General features: G+C 34.3%; 1 pseudogene; it reads left to right on the top strand.

The window, feature by feature from the left end:
- The first annotated feature begins 1529 nt into the window (after positions 1-1529).
- LOC149233709 (serine/threonine-protein kinase PEPKR2 pseudogene) lies at positions 1530-2371 on the top strand (annotated as a pseudogene).
- The last annotated feature ends 20034 nt before the right edge of the window (positions 2372-22405 follow it).

The raw sequence follows: 22405 nt of genomic DNA, 5'->3' as shown, positions 1-22405 counted from the left end.
TAAAATTATATTAAAATGAAGTTTATATTATATTATTATATTATAAAATCATTATTCAAATTTATTATTATATTTAATTTTTTTAAATACATTATATTAAACATTATATCTATTTAATTATATTAAATTAATAAAATATGTAAAAAAATTAATTACTTTTAATTTAAACCTTAATAAATAAATTTATTTTTATTTAAATTTATTTATGCCTTCTCAATAAGCTATAAAACATTACGCCCCAGGGCTAGCTCAAATGGTTGAGTTCCCGTTGCGAAGTACTCTCCCGGTTTGGGAGGTCACGGGGTCAAATCTCCTCGACGCCCTCGGGGTTAGGCCTGATATGCCCCACTGGCAGATCCCTTCGGGTGGAGCTGCCCCGCTTCATAGTGGCCACTCAGGTGCTCGTGAACCACACTAAAAAAAGCTATAAAACATTACACGGCACGCATTAACAAGATCATACTACAAAACGGATTGTTATTTTCTGAGTTTGTGTTATTGTTCTTTAAATCCATGCAGTCATACAATAAAGAGAATTGCAACTGCAAGTAAACTGTGACCATAACAAGAAGTAAACTGAGACATTACAGCATAGCAAAACATGAACGCAAAAACAAGATCGAACCTGTATAGCCACAGGTTCGTCAAGTGGGCAACCGGGCAACCGGGCGTAGTACCCTGATTACGAAACATTTCATAAAAATATTATCAAAACATGTTATAGTCTCAGTGATTATAAGTTATATTTCCTATTATAAAAATAAGAAAACACAGGAGAAGTTTATGAAAGAGAACGTCATCTGCATGTTTACTTTGACATGTTTATGAGGGGAGTGAAGTGAGAGGTGACTATTTTAAGAGTTTCACGAGAGATGTCTACGTTAAATGTTTGATAATACGAAAATAGAAAAGCAAAGCTCTATTTTTAAACCTAACTAAACTAAAGTGAGATATCTGTTTTTTAGAGTTCCATAAATTTGAAAACAAAGAAGAAAAACACAAAAGAAATTACCAATCTATCGGCTGCGATTGTTGTTGTTTCCATCCTCTATCAGATTCACTGAAAAAAATTGCTTATAGCTGCGATTCTTGTTGTTTCCATCATCTATCAGATTTACTGAATGCAAAGGCAAAGGCTTGGCAAAATGTTGGAGCCCACAAGAGCAGCCTTGGCCATCATAGTCGATATACCACAGGAGGACGAGGTAGAAGAATACACTACCAACTTAAAGGGTGGTGGCTTCATCTCATCCATAAACAGGTTCATGTCTTCGATCAAGATGGAGCAAAGCAAAGTGGCAGAGTGGTTGCAGAGTTGTTTTCATAGGGGAGGAAGATCAGTACTGATGCCCATAATTAATAATTGCTCAATTCACGACCACTATGAATTCAGCAATGTGGACTTGAGCGTGGTTCCCCATCATAAAATTAATATATGTTTCCACAGGGCCACACGCATCGCTTTCTGTTGCAAATCCCTCAACAAAAATAAGACACCGCTCAATATGATCCTCAATGAAATAAACGTCATGTGTAGGGTCTCCGGTTACGAGGGCACTGTGAAACTTCATGCGGTTTATGAGGATTCGCAGAATATACATCTAGTTTTGGAGCTGTGCAGCCTGGGAGATCTGTTCCAAACGGTTATGCAGAGAGGCGGCCGTTACAAGCCTGATGATGAATTGGAAGCTGCCATGATATTCAAGCAGATGATGGAGAGCATTTTGTATTGCCATGCAAAGGGTGTTGTTCACAGAGATATCAAACCCGAAAACATTTTCTTGACAGGAAGCCTCACGCATCCAGTCGTCAAGTTGGGTGACTTCGGTCTTGCTACGCTGTTTCACAAAGGTATCATATTTTTTATTTCAGATTTAATGCGATAAATTTTAAGTGATAGAGTTTAAATTTTGGGTACCATCGTCATCATGTTATTTTATAAATATATTTTGTAATTTTGGAAAGAAGAGTACTGTAAATTTGATCATTCAGATTTATTCTTTCTCTTAAATAATTATAATAGGTTGATAAATTGGTTGAAAAATATTGCGAAATTGCAGGAGGTAAACTTCTGTATGATAAAACGGGAACCCCAGCCTACGTGGCTCCCGAAATTATGAATGGACAAGGATATACAGAGAGCGTGGATATTTGGAGCGCTGGAGTGTTGCTGTATGCCATGCTCAGTGGTGCATTGCCATTCCATGGTGACAACTTCTTGGAACTCAAATGTAAGATTTTGAAAGAAGATGTTGATCTCAAAAATGGTGTGTGGGACAAAATCTCCGTGCTGGCCAAAGACCTCATCTCACGCATGCTCGTTAAAGATCCACAACACCGCTTGAATGCTACACAAGTCTTGAGTAAGTAACACTGCCATAATCGTTATCTCATTTTAGCACAGATGATGAATTAACCTCTTTTCTTTTTTATATTACATTAATGGATGGGATGGCCTAATTTGTTACAGGGCACCCCTGGTTGAATTTTGAGACAAGTCAAAAAACGCACGTGATAGCAGAAATGTGATTGCCAATCACAGTCTAATGATTCACAAAGTTGAATGAATGTTTTCAGATTGTTCTCAAAGTCTTACTGGGAAGGAGTCCCTACGCATTTGAAATTATAAGCTTGTCGAATTCAGTACTTGTGGGTAGAGAACATGGCAGTAACAATTTGCCTTCCTCCACAGGTTCTCATAGATACAAAAAGCTTGTAAGAAGATTGGTCTGGCTTGTAACTGATTTGATTGAAATCAAAATTGTACTTAATACTTGTGGGTAGAGAACATGGCAGTAACAATTTGCCTTCCTCCGCAGGTTCTCATAGATACAAAAAACTTGTAAGAAGATTGGTCTGGCTTGTAACTGATTTGATTGAAATCAAAATTGTACTTAATACTTGTGGGTAGAGAACATGGCAGTAACAATTTGCCTTCCTCCACAGGTTCTCATAGATACAAAAAGCTTGTAAGAAGACTAGTCTGGTTTGTAACTGATTTGATTGAAATCAAAATTGTACTTAATACTTCTGGGTAGAGAACATGGCAGTAACAATTTGCCATCCTCCACAGGTTCTCATAGATACAAAAAGCTTGTAAGAAGATTGGTCTGGCTTGTAACTGATTTGATTGAAATCAAAATTGTACTTAATATTTGTGGGTAGAGAACATGGCAGTAACAATTTGCCTTCCTCCACAGGTTCTCATAGATACAAAAAGCTTGTAAGAAGATTGGTCTGGCTTGTAACTCATGATTTGATTGAAATCAAAATTGTACTTAATGTTCATCTGAATTACATAGCAGTAATAATAAAGTTTCCAACATGAGAAGGCCGGCATTCATTATTGCCGTTTTCAAATAAAAGCATAGATGAATTGTACATGCAATAATTCTTGCTCATGTAAGACACACCGCTATATTTACTATACAAACAATATCCAATAGCAGTTTTAATGTCTTTTTGGATTTTTTTTACTGTCCGTGAGTGAGTAAACATAAATAAAATAGAAATTGATTATGGCACAATTATTTTCAATATTTATATATGATCTAATATTTAATGTACTAATTCATTCATGATAATTCTACAGGCAACATTATATAAATTAATTGGTATTTGTGATAATTGTACATGCAGCGTTTTAAAAATTAATTGTATTTGTGATAATTTTACATGGAACATTATATAAATTAATTAGTATTTGTGTTTATAACATTCTCTAAAAATGTAAAATAAATTTAGAAAAAAAAAACAAAACAAAAACTATATCACACCCTAGCAATCATATCCACTAAGGAAATGCACAAGACAAACTATATCCACCAATGCAGAATGTATACATTATGCTTTTGTCTACTTTTGTATGATGAAAGGTTAAAAAATATAAATGTTAAAAACTATATTCACCATATAGAATGCATACATTGTGCTCATGTCCACTCCTTTCTTTATGATGAAATATTAAGATATATAAATGTTAAATATGTATAATGAAAGGTTAAAAAATCTAAATGTTAAAAACTATATTCACCATATAGAATGCATACATTGTGCTCTTGTCCACTTCTTTATGATGAAATATTAAGATATATAAATATTAAATATGTATAATGAAAAATTAAAAAATATAAATGTTAAAAACTATATTCACCATATAGAATGCATACATAGTGCTCTTGTCCATTTCTTTATGATAAAATATTAAGAAATATAAATGTTAAAACTTAAGGTATATAAAATATTTTGCATTTTATTTTATTTTTAAAATTTTTGAATTATTAAAAAGATAAAATAATTTGGTAGAGAAGTGGGATGCGGAAGACTGGAAAGCAAACCAGGGAGAGGAGCAAATTCTAAAGAACCTAAATTTGAATTTTGAAATGGTGCATAACAAAAAAATTGATAGATTTATTACGAGACCTCAAAGCCACGACAAGTTTGCATACCCCAAAGACAACTTTATGAAATTGAACTTCGATGGGGCATCAAAGGGGAACCCAGGTAGTGCTGGATTCGGGGGAATCTTCCAAGATAGCCAGAGGAACACCAGATGGGTCTATGCAGAGTGGGGTGGCGAGATGACAAATAATGAAGCCGAATTATGGGCGATTCACGAGGGCTTGAGAATTGCGATTCGAAACGGTTATAGAAAACTGGAAATAGAAGGAGATTCCCAGATGGCAATTGAAATCCTAAAGAAACTGAATAACGGGAAGAATTGGGAGCAGGTCACCAATAGTTGGCGCACGGCAGGGATCGTTCAAGAAATAGCGGACCTTCTGAAAAAAATTGAATATAAAACCTTCAATCATGTGAAAAGGAGTGGAAACCGAGTGGCAGATTTCCTTGCGAATTGGGGTTGCAAGGATCGAAGCGGCAAGATTGACAATCAGTGGAGAACGTTGCGGCCCAACAGAGAGTGGGAGGAATTGGCCAGTATCATTAATTATGACCATGAACAAGCAACGAATGAAAACAATGAACAAGCAACGAACGAGAATCATAGCATTCGTGCGACGGGCAGGTGAGATGGATCGGCAAGGCCAGTCATTTAATGAATGTCAGATAAGGCGAAGAAAGGATATCATGGACAGGCATGTTGTAGTACAGCAGGAGTGTGCGGCGACAGGAATGAAGAAACCACCTTGCAGCAAGACAATTAACGCAAGTGATTGGAGTGGAGGAAAAAGAGGTATGTCAGAATCCATAAATGGAAATGAAGTAAGTCGGACAGTTGATAGGAAAGGCAGAGGGCGAATCAACAGGTGGCATCGAAAGGCCAAGTTGATAGGCAAGAGGAGTAGGGAAAGAAGGATTATAAATGAGCGGCAACAAGGGATTCAACAGCAAGAAAATTGCCTAGGAACCCAGAGAGCGAGGAGAGGAACGAAGGTGGTGAGCTGTTACAGAGAGAGGTTACGCCGAAAACCTACGGAGGCTGCCATGGAAACTAGAAAGAGAGCAAGGATTACAGAAGAAATGGAAGCCGAGGTAGGCAGAGAAAGGGATAGAAAAGGCAAGGCGATTGCGAAGGAAGAGACAATTGAAGAAATATATGAAGTTTACGATGATTCTGAGGAGGAGGAGGACTGGCAAGATAAATGCAGGCGGGTTAAGGAGCGTAGCAGAACTGTAGAAGGATGGGAGAACCAGCAAAACAGCGATGAGCAGCCGGGACAACGGGGAGGAAGGGTAAGGCAGAGTGGCAGACGGAGGGGAAGCAGACATGCTGGAAGCGGGACGGAACCGAGCAGCATGAGAGGCAGAGGAGCGAGCAGGTACCGAGGAGCAAGGGGAGGACGACGAGGGCAGAGGGGGAGACCGGGCAATAAGACAAGCCGGTCACTAGACAGGAAAATCCAGCAAGCAGAGAAGGCATATAACCAGAACACGAGCCCCAGAATTAGAAGAATTATCCAGAATATGGAAGAAGATGCCATTCAAGCTCAGTCGGATTCTGAGATGGAGGACTGGAGTTCCTTCTCCATGACCCTGGTAACACTAGGGGCAGAATGTCTTTATTTAAACAGTCCCTTCATATATACTAGGTAATGAAAAGATTGCTGGCCAAAGCTCTGGAGCAAGCTGCAACAGAGATGGCTGAACTTGCGTAGGGGGTTCCCAATCTGAGGACGGAGCTTCGAATTATCTAGATTTCCTTGGAGATGCAGGAGAAGAAGCTGGATGAGATCCAACAACTGATAAAGGAAGGAAATCAGAATGCAAACAAGGAGACTACCCAGCGTCCAGAGGCAGAAGCTGAGTAATTCAGATATGTTTTTTAATTTTGATGAAAATACATAGTATAGATAATTCCAGTGTGTCCCAAGTATTAGATGTTGAAATCTGTTATATGCAAGTAAGTAGGATTAGAAACCTGAAAGACTGCTTAGTGTATTTAGCTTGGACAACCAGACTATGGATCTTTTATTTTTGGGCGGCTATTAAGAACTTCAGGTGGCTTAAATACTCAGTTTCCCCAGGAGGGCGAGTGGAAGGCAACCTTATTTTGATATGTATTTTTATTTGAAGTAATAGAAAAAAGAGAGTAACACCTTAGCCTACAAAAAAAAAGATAAAATAAATAATTATTTTTAGTATTTTATTTATATAATTTAAAAATATTTTAAATAAATAGAATAATCAATTTTATATATATATATATATATATATATATATATTTTAATGTTACACACAAAATTATATAAAAATTATAATAATTTTAATGTTACACACAAAATTATATAAAAATTATAATTTTAATGTTACACACAAAATTATATTTACATGCGCTTAGAGCATGCATGTGATCAAAAATGGCTCCTGAACCCTTAATCTCTCAAAAGGACAAATCTAGAGACATGTAGCCTCTAGTCTTTTATATTTAAAACATAAACAAGTAGCCATTTAGGATACCATAATTTTTTAATATTTTATTTATATAATTCAAAATATATTTTTATATAGTTTCAATTTGGTATTTGGATTTTTTTTATATCATTAGATTTTGAAAAATAAATAATATAATTTAAATAAATAAAATAATTAATCATATAATTTAATTGTATATTTATTATGTCGAAATTTGAAATTTGTGTTTTTCTTTTAAATAAAATAAATGTTTTTTAAATTTTATATAGATAAACAATATATTTTTTTGAATCAAGGGTAACCATATATTTGGATTTTTTTTCAAATTTTTAAAGTTATTATAAATTAAATAATAAATGAATTATACATTTTAATTATCTATTAATCGCGATGTTGATGATGATTAACATCCCCTGAGACCAAACTTTGGTCTATCAGACCTAAAGAAGCAAATTATTTCTTTTGATTTAAGATTTTATTCCTATGCTCAAAAAGCTTGGAGAGAAGCTTTCCAAGCTCACCATAATTTTGACATTGTAGAAGGTTAGAAAGGTTAGTATTGTGACAAAGATTATGAAATTGAGATCTAATGTGGTTGTACGCGAGGCACTCTAAGAGGAAGTGGTTTTCATCCTAGATGTTCTTATTCTCACGTAGATGGTAGATTCTTTCCATCCATGGTGTTTTAGGAACTGCCCAATGACCTGTTTCACTATGGAGCTCATGAGAATTTGTTCTAATCTTTGCTATATTGATTTTCTTCTTTGAGCTAGTTAAAATAGAGAGATACTTTTGATCCTCTAGGGTGGGGTTGATGACCTTCTTATAATAACTTAATTTTCTTTCAGCCGCTAAATCTTTCTCACACCAAATTTTTTCTTTGAACTTACAAGTAAAAATATCTTTAATGTTATTAATTTTTTGAAATGCATCATTCTCGTTGATCTCCCAATAGTTTAACCAAGCCCTCGTGTCTTTATACCACCCCGCTTGAGCCTTAGGTGGTTTTGGCTGGAATTTAAAGCTAGCTTAGGAAGTCTATGATCGTCTATGTTATTGAGTTTGTGCTTGTACAACAGAATCCTAATCATAGCTAGACTCTCAATAGGGGAAAGGCCTACTTCAATAAGGAGAATAGGATAGGGTGTAATACTTTTAATCTTCAGGTTATACGTTATAAAAAGCTTCTGGATTTGCTCAAGCTTTCTCCAGGATTCTCTAGAGATGTTGCAACCCCAAACCTCACATACATATAAGATAAAAGGAGTGACTAAAGTTTCAAAGAGTAACTTATTTTTATCCCATGTTACGAGGTTTGTCGTTTTACAATTGTTTTCAAGACCAAAATAAGCTTTCCACCCCACATTAATCCTTTTCTCAATGCTATAGTTCTAGTTGAGCTTGTGATGAATATCAATTCCTAGGTACTAGTAAGAATACAGTTCCTCCAAGTTATTATTGTCATACATGAAATTAGTGTAAGTGTCCTTCTTGGATTTGATAATCATAACTTTTTTTTTGTCAGTGTTAACAGTCATACCCATGGTGGAGCAGAAATCCTTAAGAAGCCTGAGCTGCTTATCAAGATCAGATGGACACCTTGCGAGAAGAACAATATCGTTAGCATAGAGAAGAAGGATGATGACAATCCCAGCTAAGATCGTGCTAGCACATCCTGCTTCCTCTAAAAAGCCTTCGAGCTTGTCGATGTAAATGCCAAATAGGGTAGGGGAGATGGTGCAACCTTGCTTAACTCTGATATTACACTTAATATCTTTCGACCACCCCTCATTGCTCTTAAGCTTGGCAATTACATTCTCATATAACCTTATAGCGGCAACTCTCAACTCGAGAGGAGCCTTTAGCTCTTCTAATCTATTCCAAAGGTTGTATCTAGGAACCGTATCAAAAGCCTTTCTAAAGTCCACAAAGCAACAAAAGAAATTGGATTTATCATTACGACATTCTTCCACAATGATCCTAAGCGTAACGAGGTGGTCTGTTGTTGAGTAATGCCTTCTGAAACCTTCTTGGCCTTTAGCCCGCTTACCTTCACTTTCAAGCCAAATGCTCAACTTCTTTTCCAAAATACTAGCATATAACTTGGCTAAGAGAGAGCTGATCATAATTTTCTGATAATTAGAGGGGTGATTTGTATCCCCACTTTTAAATAGGGATAATGAGGCTCTCAATCCAAGGTTTATGGAACCCCTATTTGACAACTTGATTGAAAAGCTTATGGATGTGGGGATGAAAACAGGACCCCCAATTTTATTTTAAATTAAATTATAAAATAAGAATGTTTCTTTGATATTCTTAGATTATATATATCTATATATATCTATATATATATATATATATATATATATATATATATATATATATATATATAATTTTAAATATATTTTTACGTATATGTATATGAGTAAGAATTTTATGTTAACTGTGTGTAAAACTGGCGGTTAAGTTTTTATGTAGATATGGTAATAGGCTTGGTACATATTATGAGTAGATAAAAAAATATAAATATAGAATTTTTTATTTAAAAGGTAATTAGAAAATTTTACCAAAATAATTAGTTAGAAATTTTTATAATTAAACATAAAAATATAATATAAAAAATTGAATCAATTTTATAATATATAATTTTATTTATAAAAATTATACACTATTAATAATAAAAAAATTAAATGATTTTTTTTTGTTTTATATATAGAGTTTATAAAATTTTATAGAGTTGTAAAAGATAATAAATACACCATTTTTCTAATAATTTTTATGATCTTTTTAATTTTTTTTTTAAATTTAAAATCAATAGAATTAAATATAGAATTAAATATTTAATTGAAAGGTTAAGGTTTAAAGTTGATTCATATTTTAATTTATTAAACAATGTTAAGGTTCCAAAATTGATCCATAGTATAAATTTCTTATCAAATATACCTAATAGAATACTTATAAAAATTAGGTGTGCTGTTGTTCACTTCACTATATTCACTATGTAGAATGCATACATTGTGCTCTTGTCCACTTATAATAAAATATTAAGAAATATAAATACTAAATAATATTGTATATAAAATATTTTTCATTTTTTTTTGAATTATTAAAAATAATAAAATAATTAATTATTTTATTAAAGGTAGCTCCTAAGAAATTCTAGAGGCGGATTCTAACCAAGAAAACTAAAGATAATAATAAAATTGATTTACATGACTGGAATTCCTATCTTAAAAAGCTTTATGAATCTCTAAATGTCATGGACAATTTTGAAACCCTCCTCACAACGAAAGAAGTTTTCTCATTAGAAGACATTGATTTTGGGGTTAATCGCTTGGCTAATAGGAAAGCTAAGGACATTGAAGGTTACCAGGAAGAAATCTTAAAAATTGGAGGTCTTGTCCTCATCCCCCACATTCACAAGCTTTCCAATCAAGTGGTCAAGCAAGGGTTCCCTAAACCATGGACTCAAAGCCTCATTACCCCTATTTTTGAAAGTGGCGATACAAATAACCCCTCTAATTATCGAACAATTATGATCATCCCTCTCCTAGCCAAGTTATATGGTATTATTTTGGAAAGGAAGTTGAGCATATGGCTTGAACGTGAAGGTAAGCAGGCTAAAGGCCAAGTGGGTTTTAGAAAGTAGCACTCAACAACAAACCACCTCATTACACTTAGGATCATTGTGGAGGAATGTCACAATGATAAATCCAAACTCTTATGTTGCTTTGTGGACTTTATAAAGGCTTTTGATACGGTTCCTAGAAACAACCTTTGGGACAGATTAGAAGAGCTAAATCATTTTGTGTTGAGAGCTGTTGTTATAAGGTTATATGAGAATGTAATTGCCATGTCAAAGAGCACTGAGGGCTGGTCGAAAGATATTAAGTGTAATATCGGAGTTAAACAAGGTTGACCCCTCTCCCCTAACCTATTTGGCATTTACATTGACAAGCTAGAAGGTTGTTTAGAGGAAGCAGGATGTGATGGCACGATCTTAGCTGGGGTAGTCATCGTCCTTCTTCTCTATGCTGACGATATTGTTCTTCTCACAAGGTGCCCATCTGATCTTTATAAGCAACTTATACTTCTTAAGGATTTTTGCTCTACCATGGGTATGATTGTTAACACTGAAAAACAATTATGATTATCAAATCCAAGAAGGACACTTACGCTAATTTTATGTATGACAATAATAACTTGGAGGAAGTGTCTTCCTACAAGTACCTAGGAATTGATATTCATCCCAAGCTCAACTAGAACTATAGCATTGAGAAAAGGATTAATGGGGGATAGAAAGATTATTTTGGTCTTGAAAATAATTGTAAAACGGCAAACCTTGTAATGTGGGATAGAAAGAAGTTCCTCTTTGGAACTTTAGTCACTCCGTTTATCTTATATGGGTGTGAGGTTTGGGGTTGTAGCATCTCTAGAGAATTCCAGAGAGATATTGAGCAAATCCAGAAGCGTTTTATAACATATAACCTCAAAATGAAAAGCAACACACCCTATCCTATTCTCCTTATAGAAGTGGGTCTTTCCCCTATCGCGAGCCTAGCTATGACTAGGCTTCTGTTGTACAAGCACAAACTCAATAACGTAGGAGACTATAGACTTCCTAAGCTAGCTTTAAATTCTAGCCAAAACCACCTAAGATTCAAACGAGGTTGATATAAAGACACTAGGGCCTAGTTAAACCATTGGGAGATCGATGAGAATGGTACATTGCAAAACATTAATAACATTAAAAATATTGTTACTTCTAAGTTCAAAGAAAAAATGTGGTGTGAGAAAGATTTAGGAGCTAAAAGAAAACTAAGATATTATAAGAAGGTCATCAACACCACCCTAGAAGATCAGAAGTATCTCTTTGTTTTAACTAACTCAGAGAAGAAAATTAATATAGCCAAGATTAGAATGAACTCTCATGAGCTCCATAGTGAAATGGGTCATTGGGAAGTTCCTAAAACTCCATGGATGGAAAGATTCTGCCATCTCCGTGAGAATATGAACATCAACGATGAAAATCACTTCCTCTTAGAGTGCCCCACGTACAACCACATTAGATCTCAGTTTCAAAATCTTTGTTGCAATACTGACCTTCATAAGCCTTTTACGTTGTCAAAATTACAGTGAGCTCGAGAGGCTTCTCTCCAAGCTTTTTGAGCATAGGAATAAAATCTTAAATCAAACTAAATAATTCGTTTCTTTAGGTTTGATCGACCAAAGTTTCGTCTCAGTGGACGTTAACCACCATCATCATCATAATTTAAAATATATTTTAAATAAATAAAATAATTGATTATTTATTTTTTTTCAAAAAAATAAAATTTTACTTGTGCAAACAAGATTATATTTACGTGTACTTCGAGCATGTATGTGATCAAAAACTACTTCTGGACCATTAATCTCTGGAAGGACAAATGAGACATGTAGTGTCCACATTACAGTATCTTTCTCTCTTTTATATTTAAAAGATAAACAGGTAGCCATTTAGGCTACACATAGGGATCATAATTTTTTTAATATGTTATTTATATAAGTTAAAATATATTTTTATATAGATTTAATTTGGTATTTGGATTTATTTTTGACATTTTTAGATTATGAAAAATAAATAAAATAATTGATTATATAATTTGATTGTATACTAATTATGTACAAATTTGGAATTTATGTTTTTTTTTAAATAAAATAAGTGTTTTTTAAATTTTATATAGATATAGCATAATATTTTTTTAAACCAAAGAAAATGAACATTGTGAAGATAAGAATTAATTTTTATGAGCTTCGGAATCAAACCAAGCATTGGTCAATTATCAAAACATCTTGAGATGAAGGACTCTATCATCTTGGTAATACTAATAAGGTTGAAGATGAAAAACACTTTCTCTTAGATTGTCTTACTCTCACTCACATACATTTTTATTTCCAAAATGTCTACCACATTACCAACCTACTTGATTTGTTAAGTCAACAAAACTATTTACTATAGTGATCTCGTAATGCTTATTTCCCTTGTTTTCTTTCTTAAAGTTGGATAGACCCTATTGATTTTAGTGGACTTTAATTATCATCACCACCATCATTTTTTAATATTTTTATTTATATAATTTCAAATACACTTATCTTATAACATTTATATTTTTTAATAAATATAAATTATAAATATGGAAATTTTTATTTGAAAAGATAATTAGAATATTTTAAAATTAAATGTTAGAAAAATAATATAAGAAATTGAATAAACTTTTATAATATATAATTTTATTTATAAAAATCATATACAATTATTTAATAATAACAATAATTAAATGATATTTTTAGTTTTAGTACAACATGATGTATAAGCATGTAATATTAAACAAACTAACTAATAATTTTAATTTATAAAAATTTATAAGGTTATAAAAGACAATAATTAGACATTACATCATTTCTTCCATTTTAAACTTGATGAGGACTCTCAAGACAATAAAATTATTTAGATTTAGATAATACTATAAAATTATTAAAATTTAAATAAATATATAAAATTATTTTTAAACTTATAAATAATATTATAATTGTTGACCTAGGTTGTCATTGATGTCAATATGGCAATATTCTGGATAGTAAACAATGATGTGAAGCCAAATAGAGTAGATGCATGAATAAACAGGAGTATGTAAATATGGCAATATTCTAGGATACTAAAAGATGATATGAAGCCAAGGAGAAGCCAGTGGAAGAGCAGTTAACAAAGGAGCCATATTGTTCATTAGAAGGAACAAAGAGGAACATGTATCAGGAGGAGAAGCCAGTGAAAGAGTAGTTAATAGAGGAGACATATCATGCGATATAGGAGGAATATCAAAGAAGAGTTATTGGAGCAGTGTATCGGAAGCCATCGTGGAGTCATATCAGACCAGAAAAGAGCGAAGGAGTATATATCATGTTAAAGTATATAACCACATATATCGGGTTAAAGTATATAATATCAGCTTAAAGTCAAAGTGAATGTACGTGGTTATATTCTAAAAGGCAGATTTGTAACAGTGAGTAGTTTTCGAGCAGACGCTAGGCAGTAAGTGGTATTTAGAGGAGAGCGCCCGATTCCATTAACCGAGTGACACGTAGCACGAGGGTGGAGAGAGAAAACCACTTTATCGGGCGGGTATTCTCTATGCTATTTGTCCACCTGAAATATTTGATAGCCGTTAGATCTAGCGTGAGTTAATCTACGATGGAGAATGAGCCTGATAAAGGTAAGCATCGATAAATGTGCCAAGGCTATGGAAAAATGGAAAATGCAAGTTCCCATGTGTTTGTATATTCCCATTATACGAGGGTTATAATAGAATTAAAGGGGATAAACGGTTATGGGTTAAGTTAAGAGCAGAGGAGTGTATATCTATATCTATATCTATATCCATATATATATATATATATATATATATATATATATATATATATATATATATATATATATATATATATGTATATATATATATATATATATATATATATATATATATATATATATATATATATATATATATATATATATATATATATATATATATATATATATATGCGATACCCAAACAGGTTATAGCAACAACCCTTAATAACATCACGTTCGCTTAGCAGGACTCTCATATCGCAAGTTATGAAGGGATGTTACCCCGGAACCCCCGACTGCGATATACAGTTGCGAACCCGATGGTCCTATTATATTGTGCCCTAATGGTATATCGTATCCGTCATATTGGAAGTTATGTATCGCAGCATTTAAATCCCTCGTCACGTTAAAACTGTGATTGTGATAATAACGCGGACCCGACTACACCATTGCAATATGATTTAATATATTATCGCATCCGTCGCATATCAAATATATTATAAAGCCTTGCCACACTATAAAGCGTTGATTGTGATATATACATATGGAACCGATGGATTCATTAAAAACAATTGATTGAATGTCGCATCTGTCCCGTTGGCAAAAGGAGAATTGGCCATGTTGTGTGCAATTCTGCCAATTGCAATAGAGTTGTGGAATCAATATAATATCGCATCCAAAAGGGGAATCGACCATCAGCGAAGTTAAAGGCTCGACTTATAGAAGACCTCTAGAATGTTGCAATTGCGATTGAGAAGTGACATGGAATGTGGGACCTCCCTGTTGGTACAGTCTCTCCTATGAAATTCTCTGTAAATAATGAAGTCTGTTGTATAAATATTAAAAAGGGATGAATATTAGAAAGGGCCTCTTTGATATTTTTTAATATCTAACTCTATTGTAATTCGGCCTCTCTTCTGAATTAACGTGTCCTGTGGGCATTGGTGAACATGAAGAGGCAAAGGAAGCCATAGATCGGGAAGCCGAAGATCAAGCAATCAAAGGAGGAAGCCAAAAGGCCGAGCGAGCATAGAGGAAGCGGAAGTTCAAGTGAGCGAAAGGGAAGCCAAAGGTCAAGGGTATCAGTATAAGAAAATATAGAATTGCCTTTATGAGTGGTTGTTGGCAAACTGGAAGAAACAAAGGAAGCTGAAGGCCCAGCAGGACAGGAGGAAGACGATGGACAAACAACTCTGTTGATCGAGCTAACCTGTGAAAGGCTCAGACCAGCGATGAATTAATGAAGTACATAATGCATTTTGAAGTACAATTCTGTGTTGTGATAACTAAAGTTTTATCTAACATCATTTGAAGGAAGCAGTAGCCAGCACTAGTATTAAAGCATATGTGAATGTATATCTGGGATGTAAGAGATTGCAATAGCAAAGAACAATGAGAAGCAGTCACACCTGAAGCATTTACTATGACTGATAGAATAGAGGCCTGAAACAGAGATTTGGTTCTGTGCAGAGCTTAGTGCAGCTAATAGTAGACTCACTAAAGCTGTGTGGAGACATTATGAGAGATCATGATGGCTGTTGCAGACTCTGTGTGGACAGTATGAAGAGTTGTATAAAATTCTTCATAAGCAGACTGGTAGTCATTAATGTTGTAGCATGGAGACTTCAATGAAGCTGTAAACAGACATAACTCAGTAAAGAAGAGTTATGAGAGCAGAACATTACTATCAAACATGCCTTAACAAGATTGGGTCGGAGCCCTTGGGGTTGGTGTCTCAGAAGTTGGAAGGATTGGTGTCCTTGGGGTTGGTGCCTCAGAGCTAGAAGGATTGGTGTCCTTGATGTTGGTGCCTTAGAACTGGAAGGATTGGTGTCTTGGGAGTTGGTGCTCCTAAGTCCAAGGTTGGTGCGGAAGAGCAGTTAACATTAATATGGTAATTAATGTTATAAATATTTTATAAATATTAAAAATTGAATATTGAAAAAACTTGAAAATTAAAGAGTAAATATTAAATAAAAAATATTGGCTTTCAAGATTGTATTAATATTTATGCCCGTGTTGACTATGGGTTTGAGATGATTATGGATAAGTGAGACGTGATGCTTAAGGTTGATTATGGGCATGTTAAAGATGGTGCTTATGGTTAACTATGGTTGAACATGATGGCCATATCCACATGTGTTAATGTATATATTATTGTATAGTTAATGTGTAGACTAACATATTTTTAATGTATTATTAATGTGTAGATTACAATATTATTAATTTGTTAATTTCTAGATTAATGTATAAGTGTATAGTTATTAATGTATTATTGTCAACCTAGATCCATCTCAACATTGGATCTATGAAACCCCAAGAGGGATCAAAAGTTGATGCAGGAGCATGAGGCTTGAAGACAAAAGGCTTCAAATTTTGTTCAAAAAAAAAAGAAAAGTTTACAAGCAAAGGAGTGGGATCCTTTAGCTGTTAGTTTACAAAGCTTTCTAGATAGGACTTGAGCTTGAATTCAGGGATTTGAGTTATTTTGTAATTAAATTAAGTATTTAGGCTTAGTTGAGATTCTCTAGGAGAATATCATGCAAATTAGGTATTTATCTAGGATTACACAGATTTGATCCATTGATTGAGGATTTGATTGTTGAATGTAAGGTATTTAAGTAAGTTTTGAATTAATGTAAAAGGATTTGGTTGGATTTGGAAAATGAGGACTTGATTGTAAAACCTGGATAACTCTGTATCTCTACATATCTATACATGAATGGTCAATCCCGGAGGTCTTACTATCCTTCGAAATATTCCTGAGTTGTTGATTTCTAGTTTGGCCCTTTTGAGTTAGATTCTGTATAATTCTTGTGATATTGCATTTAAAATCATCATTCTTTATGTATCGGAAGTGCCTGGATGTGTTTTAAGAATATAACTTAGAACTAGTCTAAACGTAGCGGAAGTGCTAAAACTTAGTGGATAGGAGAAAACCTGACAAAGTTGCGAGAACCCTCGAGTAGATCTAGATCATCTGATCAACAAATCCATAGATCTAACAGTCATCAAGCACAAAGAAATGGAGGTGTTAATAGAGGATTGAAGTGCTCTTTGAAGGTGAAGGTTGTTTTTCGCGTGCACTTAAAGTGGTAAGTGGTATTTTGGTGGAGTCACGTGATTCCATTTAGCAGCCGACACATAGCACGGGGAACCTGCTTTTCTCGCGTGCTCTTGACTTGTTAAACATTGGCAAGAATTACACACGATATTACGTGTCAACCGTTGGATCAAGCGGGCTTGATCAATGGTGGAAGATCATCCAGCTATTTTGCGAGCGAGGAAAGCGACAAACGTCGGATTGAAGGAGAAGATCGAGGGCGAAGAATTAAAGTGATAAAGGTTTGGGGAATGACATATGCAATAAAGTTTTAACTGGAGTTTTTGTTTCTTTTCAATTCCGCTGGTAATATGAAGGTTGGCCATATTTCGGTTAATTTATCAATTTAGTTGTTTTAGCTTAAACACTATGTTTGGAGGCAGATGACTGATATTCTAGGGGAAATCCAAGAAGAATTTCCACCTACACTTGAGGAGATCGTTTCAGGATTTGAACGATTATCCCTTATACATGCAACTAGACCACCATTTGTGGTATCAGAGAAGCCTACTAGCATTGAACATGATATCAAGGATCAAAAAAAGAAATCCAGCATGGCTTTCAGAGTTGGAGGAAGAGGTGGTGGTTGAAGAAGAGGAAGACTAGTTGCAAATGTTTAAGTATTGGAAGCTATGCAACAAATGCAAGCTAGATTGGAAGCAATGGAAATGGGAAGAGATGCAGATATTGTACATGTCAATGAACTTGAAGTTGGAGCTGCAGAAGATGAGGAACCTGCAGATGTAACTCCGGAAATGAGATTCTTTAAGTCAGTATTGAGATCCACATCTAAGCCCAGACTTGAAGTTTCAATCTATATAGGAAGCTTAAGCCCGAAAGAATTGATATATAGGATTAATGACATGGAGAAATTCTTTGACTATGAAGAAATAGAAGAAGGAAAGAAGGTGAAGTTTGCTGTCACAAAATTGAAAGGACATGTAGCACTTTGGTGGGATGGAGTGTAGGCAGAAAGAAGAAGACTTGGTAATCAACCAATTAAGAATTGGAATAGAATGGTGGTAAAGCTGAAAAGTAAGTTTTTGCCAAGTGACTATCAACAGACATTATTTATATAGATGCAGAATCTCAGACATAGGTCTATGATAGTAAAGGAATACACAGAGGAATTCTACAAGATAAGATAAAGATAAAGATAAAGAGAAGGACAAATCCAAGATAAAGATGAGAAGGTTGTAATATATGTGAATGGTCTAAAAATGGAGATCCAAGATGAGATAAGTGTACTGTCTTCTAGAACAGTAGAAGAGGCTTATCATATGGTATTGAAGGCTGAAGAAAAACTCATGAGGAAGCAGTGTGCCAGAAATAGAGGTACTCTCTGAGGAAGGGGAAGTCAAGGTGGTAGAGGAAGGTCTACAACACCTAGAGATGGAGCTAGCAGCAACTCAAGTCAACATGCAACCACATGAAGTGATGCAGGTGGTAGAGGGAATTTTTCCAGAGGAAGAGGAGGCAGAGGCAGAGTAAGAGAATTTAGATGTTACATATGTCACAAGCTAGGACATAGAGCCTATGAGTGCCCAGAAAACATAGGTACAAATCAGAGAAATGCAATTGTTGCTAAGACTGAGGAGGAAGCAGCAAAGGTGTCAGAAGAAGAAAATGTACCAGAGAAAGGGGAATCTTTGGTAGTCAACAAAGTTTGGTTAAAACCAAGGAAGTTATTCAACCAGCACAGAGAAAGACTTTTTTTAGGACTGTGTGCAAGGTTCAAGGAAAATGCTGCCAAATGGTAATTGATAGTGGTAGTATAGATAATTTGGTCTTTACAGAAGTGGTGGAGAAGTTGAAATTGAAGACAAAGAAACATCCAACACCTTATAAGGTGTCATGGCTTCAAAAAGGACATCAGTGGTTACTGAAGGAACAATGTGAAGTGGAGTTGAAGTTGGGCAGGTACAAAGATAAGATTTTGTGTGATGTGATGCCTATGGATGTGTGTCACATATTGCTGGGAAGACCTTGGCAGTATGACAGAGGATTTATGCATGATGGGGAACACATACAAATTTAGTAAATATGGTGTCAATCATACATTGCTACCTATGGAAGAAGAGGATACATCAAAGAAGTCTAATCCAAAGACCCTACTGTTGAGTGGAAAAGAATACTTGTAGTAGATTGAAGAGAAAGAGGTAAATTTTGCATTGATTTGCAAACCCAAGGTAATAATTACTTCCACTAAGATTTCTGATTTTCCAATTGAAATTCAAGAGATGCTGGAAAATTATTGTGATATCATTCTAGATGATTTACTTAATGAGTTACCACCCATTAGAAAAATCAGTCATCATATAGATTTGATTCCATGGGAAAATCTGCCAAACAAAGCAGCTTACAGGATGACTCCCACAGAGAATGAAGAAATCAAAAAACAGGTTCAGTAACTATAGATAAAGGACTAATTGAAGAGAGCTTGAGTCCTTGTGCAGTGCCAATAGTGTTGAGTCCAAAGAAAGATGGAGGTTGGAGAATGTGCACTGATTCAAGAACAATCAACAAGATAACAATCAGGTACATATTTCCTTTACCTAGAATTGAAGATTTGATGGATTGTTTGAGTGGAATAAGATATTTTGCAAAGCTGGATTTAAAGAGCGGGTATCATCAAATAAGAATTAGAGAAGGAGATGAATGGAAAATTGCTTTTAAGACAAATGAAGGATTGTATGAATGGATGGTAATTTCTTTTGGGTTATCAAATGCTCCTAGTACATTTATGAGACTCATGAATGAATTTCTAAAGGAATTTATTGGTAAATTTGTAATAGTATATCTGGATGATATATTAGTTTATAGTAGATCTAAAGAGGAACATGTGAGACTTTTGAATTATGTCTTGCAAAGCCTACAACAAGAAAAATTACTATTAAATTTAAAGAAATGTTCATTCATGAAGGAGGAGTTGGTGTATTTGGGCTTTGTTGTTTCCGTTGAGGGGTTAAAGATGGATCAAAAGAAGATCAAGGCAATCATGGAGTGGCCTTCACCAAAAAGTGTTTTTGAGGTAAGAAGTTTTCACGGTCTTACTAGATTTTATAGGAAATTCATAAGGAATTTTAGTAAGATCAATGCTTGAATTATTGACACTATAAAGAAGGACAGACAACCATTTAAATGGATTGTTGAAGTAGAAAATAACTTCCAACTATTGAAGAGAAATATTACTGAGAAACCTATTTTGCTTTTTCTTGATTTTAATAAACCTTTTCAAGTGAGGTGTGATGCCAGTGGAGAAGCCATTGGAGCCGTTTTAAGTCAGGAAAATAGACTTGTAGCTTATTTTGGTGAGAAACTAAATGAGTCAAAGAAGAAATATTCTTCTTATGACAAGGAGTTTTATGCAGTGGTGCAGTCTTTGAAGAAGTAGAGACATTACTTGATGTCTAAGGAGTTCATACTGTATTCCAATAACCATGCATTACATTACATTATGCAATAGCCAAAGCTTAACTGGAAGCATGCAAAATGGGTAGAATACCTTCAGCGTTTTAATTTTGTGTTAAAACATATAGCTGGTCAGTCAAACAAAGTAGTAGATGCCTTAAGTAGAAAAATCATTTTTGTGCAAGAAAGTAAAATTCAAGTGTTGGGGTTTGATTTTCTTAAGGAGTTATATCAGAAGGATCTAGATTTTAAAGAGGCATTTGAAGCTTGTAGAAATTCTGTTTTGTTAGATAGAAGTAAGTGGTTGCATTATTTCGTGTAAGAAGGACTGTTATTTAAAAGAAATCAGATATGCATACCAAATTGTTCTATGAGAGAAAAAATGATCAAGGAAAAACATAGTGGTGGACTTGGAGGACATTTTGGTGCAGACAAGACTTATGAGTAGTTGAACCAGTTTTATTTCTGGTCGAAGATGAGAGATGAAGTAGAAAAGTATGTGAAGAATTGTAAATTCTGTCAGTATGCAAAGGGAAGGAGCCAAAACACAGGTTTGTATGTTACATTACGTATTCCAAATAGACCTTTAGAAAGTGGTAAGTATGGACTTTGTTTTGGGTTTACCAAAAACTCAAAGAGGACATGATTCAATTTATGTTGCAGTTGACAAATTTTCTAAAATGGCACATTTTATTCCATGTTACAAAATATGTGATGCTACTCATGTTGTTAATTTGTTTTTTAAAGAGATTGTAATATTTCATGGATTACCTAAGAGCATTGTTTCAAACAGAGACTCTAGATTTGTTGGTCATCTCTGGAGGACATTGTGGAAGAAACTTGGTACTAAATTGAGTTTCAGTTCACCTTATCATACTCAGAATGATGGACAAACTAAAGCTGTAAACAGAAGCTTGGGTAATCTTCTAAGAAGTCTTGCAGGTGAAAATCCAAAGCAATGGGATCAAGTTTTGCCATAGGAAGAGTATGCTTATAATGATTCTCCTAACAAGAGCACAAGGTAGAGTCCATTCCATGTATTTTATGGAATGAACCCAAGAGGAGTGTCTGAATTGAGAGATTTGGGTAAAGCTGAAATGAGGAGTGCTCTAGGAGAATATTTTCCTTCAGGGATTGAAGCAGTTCATGAATAGGTAAAACAACAGCTATAGGACAGCAACAAAAAGTACAAGAACAAATCAGATTTGAAGAAGAGAGAAGTAAATTTTGAAGTTCAAGATTTGGTTTTGGCACACCAAAGGAAGGAAAGATTTCCAAAAAGGGAGGATAACAAATTAAAATTCAAGAATATTGGACCATGCAGAGTTTAAGGAAATTTTTTGCAAATGCATATGAAAATGAGTTACCCCTTGATATTGGAATATATCCAATTTTTAATGTTGTTGATTTGTACAGGTATGAAAGTGGAAATGCAGAAGATACAACAGAAGACAAGGAAGAACAAGAATTTGATTGGGTAAACCAACGACCTATAGCACAGGAATTGTAGCCAAAATAGATTTTGGACAAGAGATTGTTTAAGAAGACAAGAGGATAGGATTATTTTTAGTATTTGGGCAAATGGAAGGATCAACCAATTACTGAAACTACTTGGATGATAGAGGCCATGC

This window comes from Pinus tabuliformis, chromosome J, assembly GCF_031772625.1.
Source record: "Pinus tabuliformis cultivar Carrire ecotype Pingquan chromosome J, CPIR1, whole genome shotgun sequence".
In the NCBI taxonomy this organism is placed as follows: domain Eukaryota; kingdom Viridiplantae; phylum Streptophyta; class Pinopsida; order Pinales; family Pinaceae; genus Pinus; species Pinus tabuliformis.
This window is presented reverse-complemented; position numbering and strand designations above follow the sequence as displayed.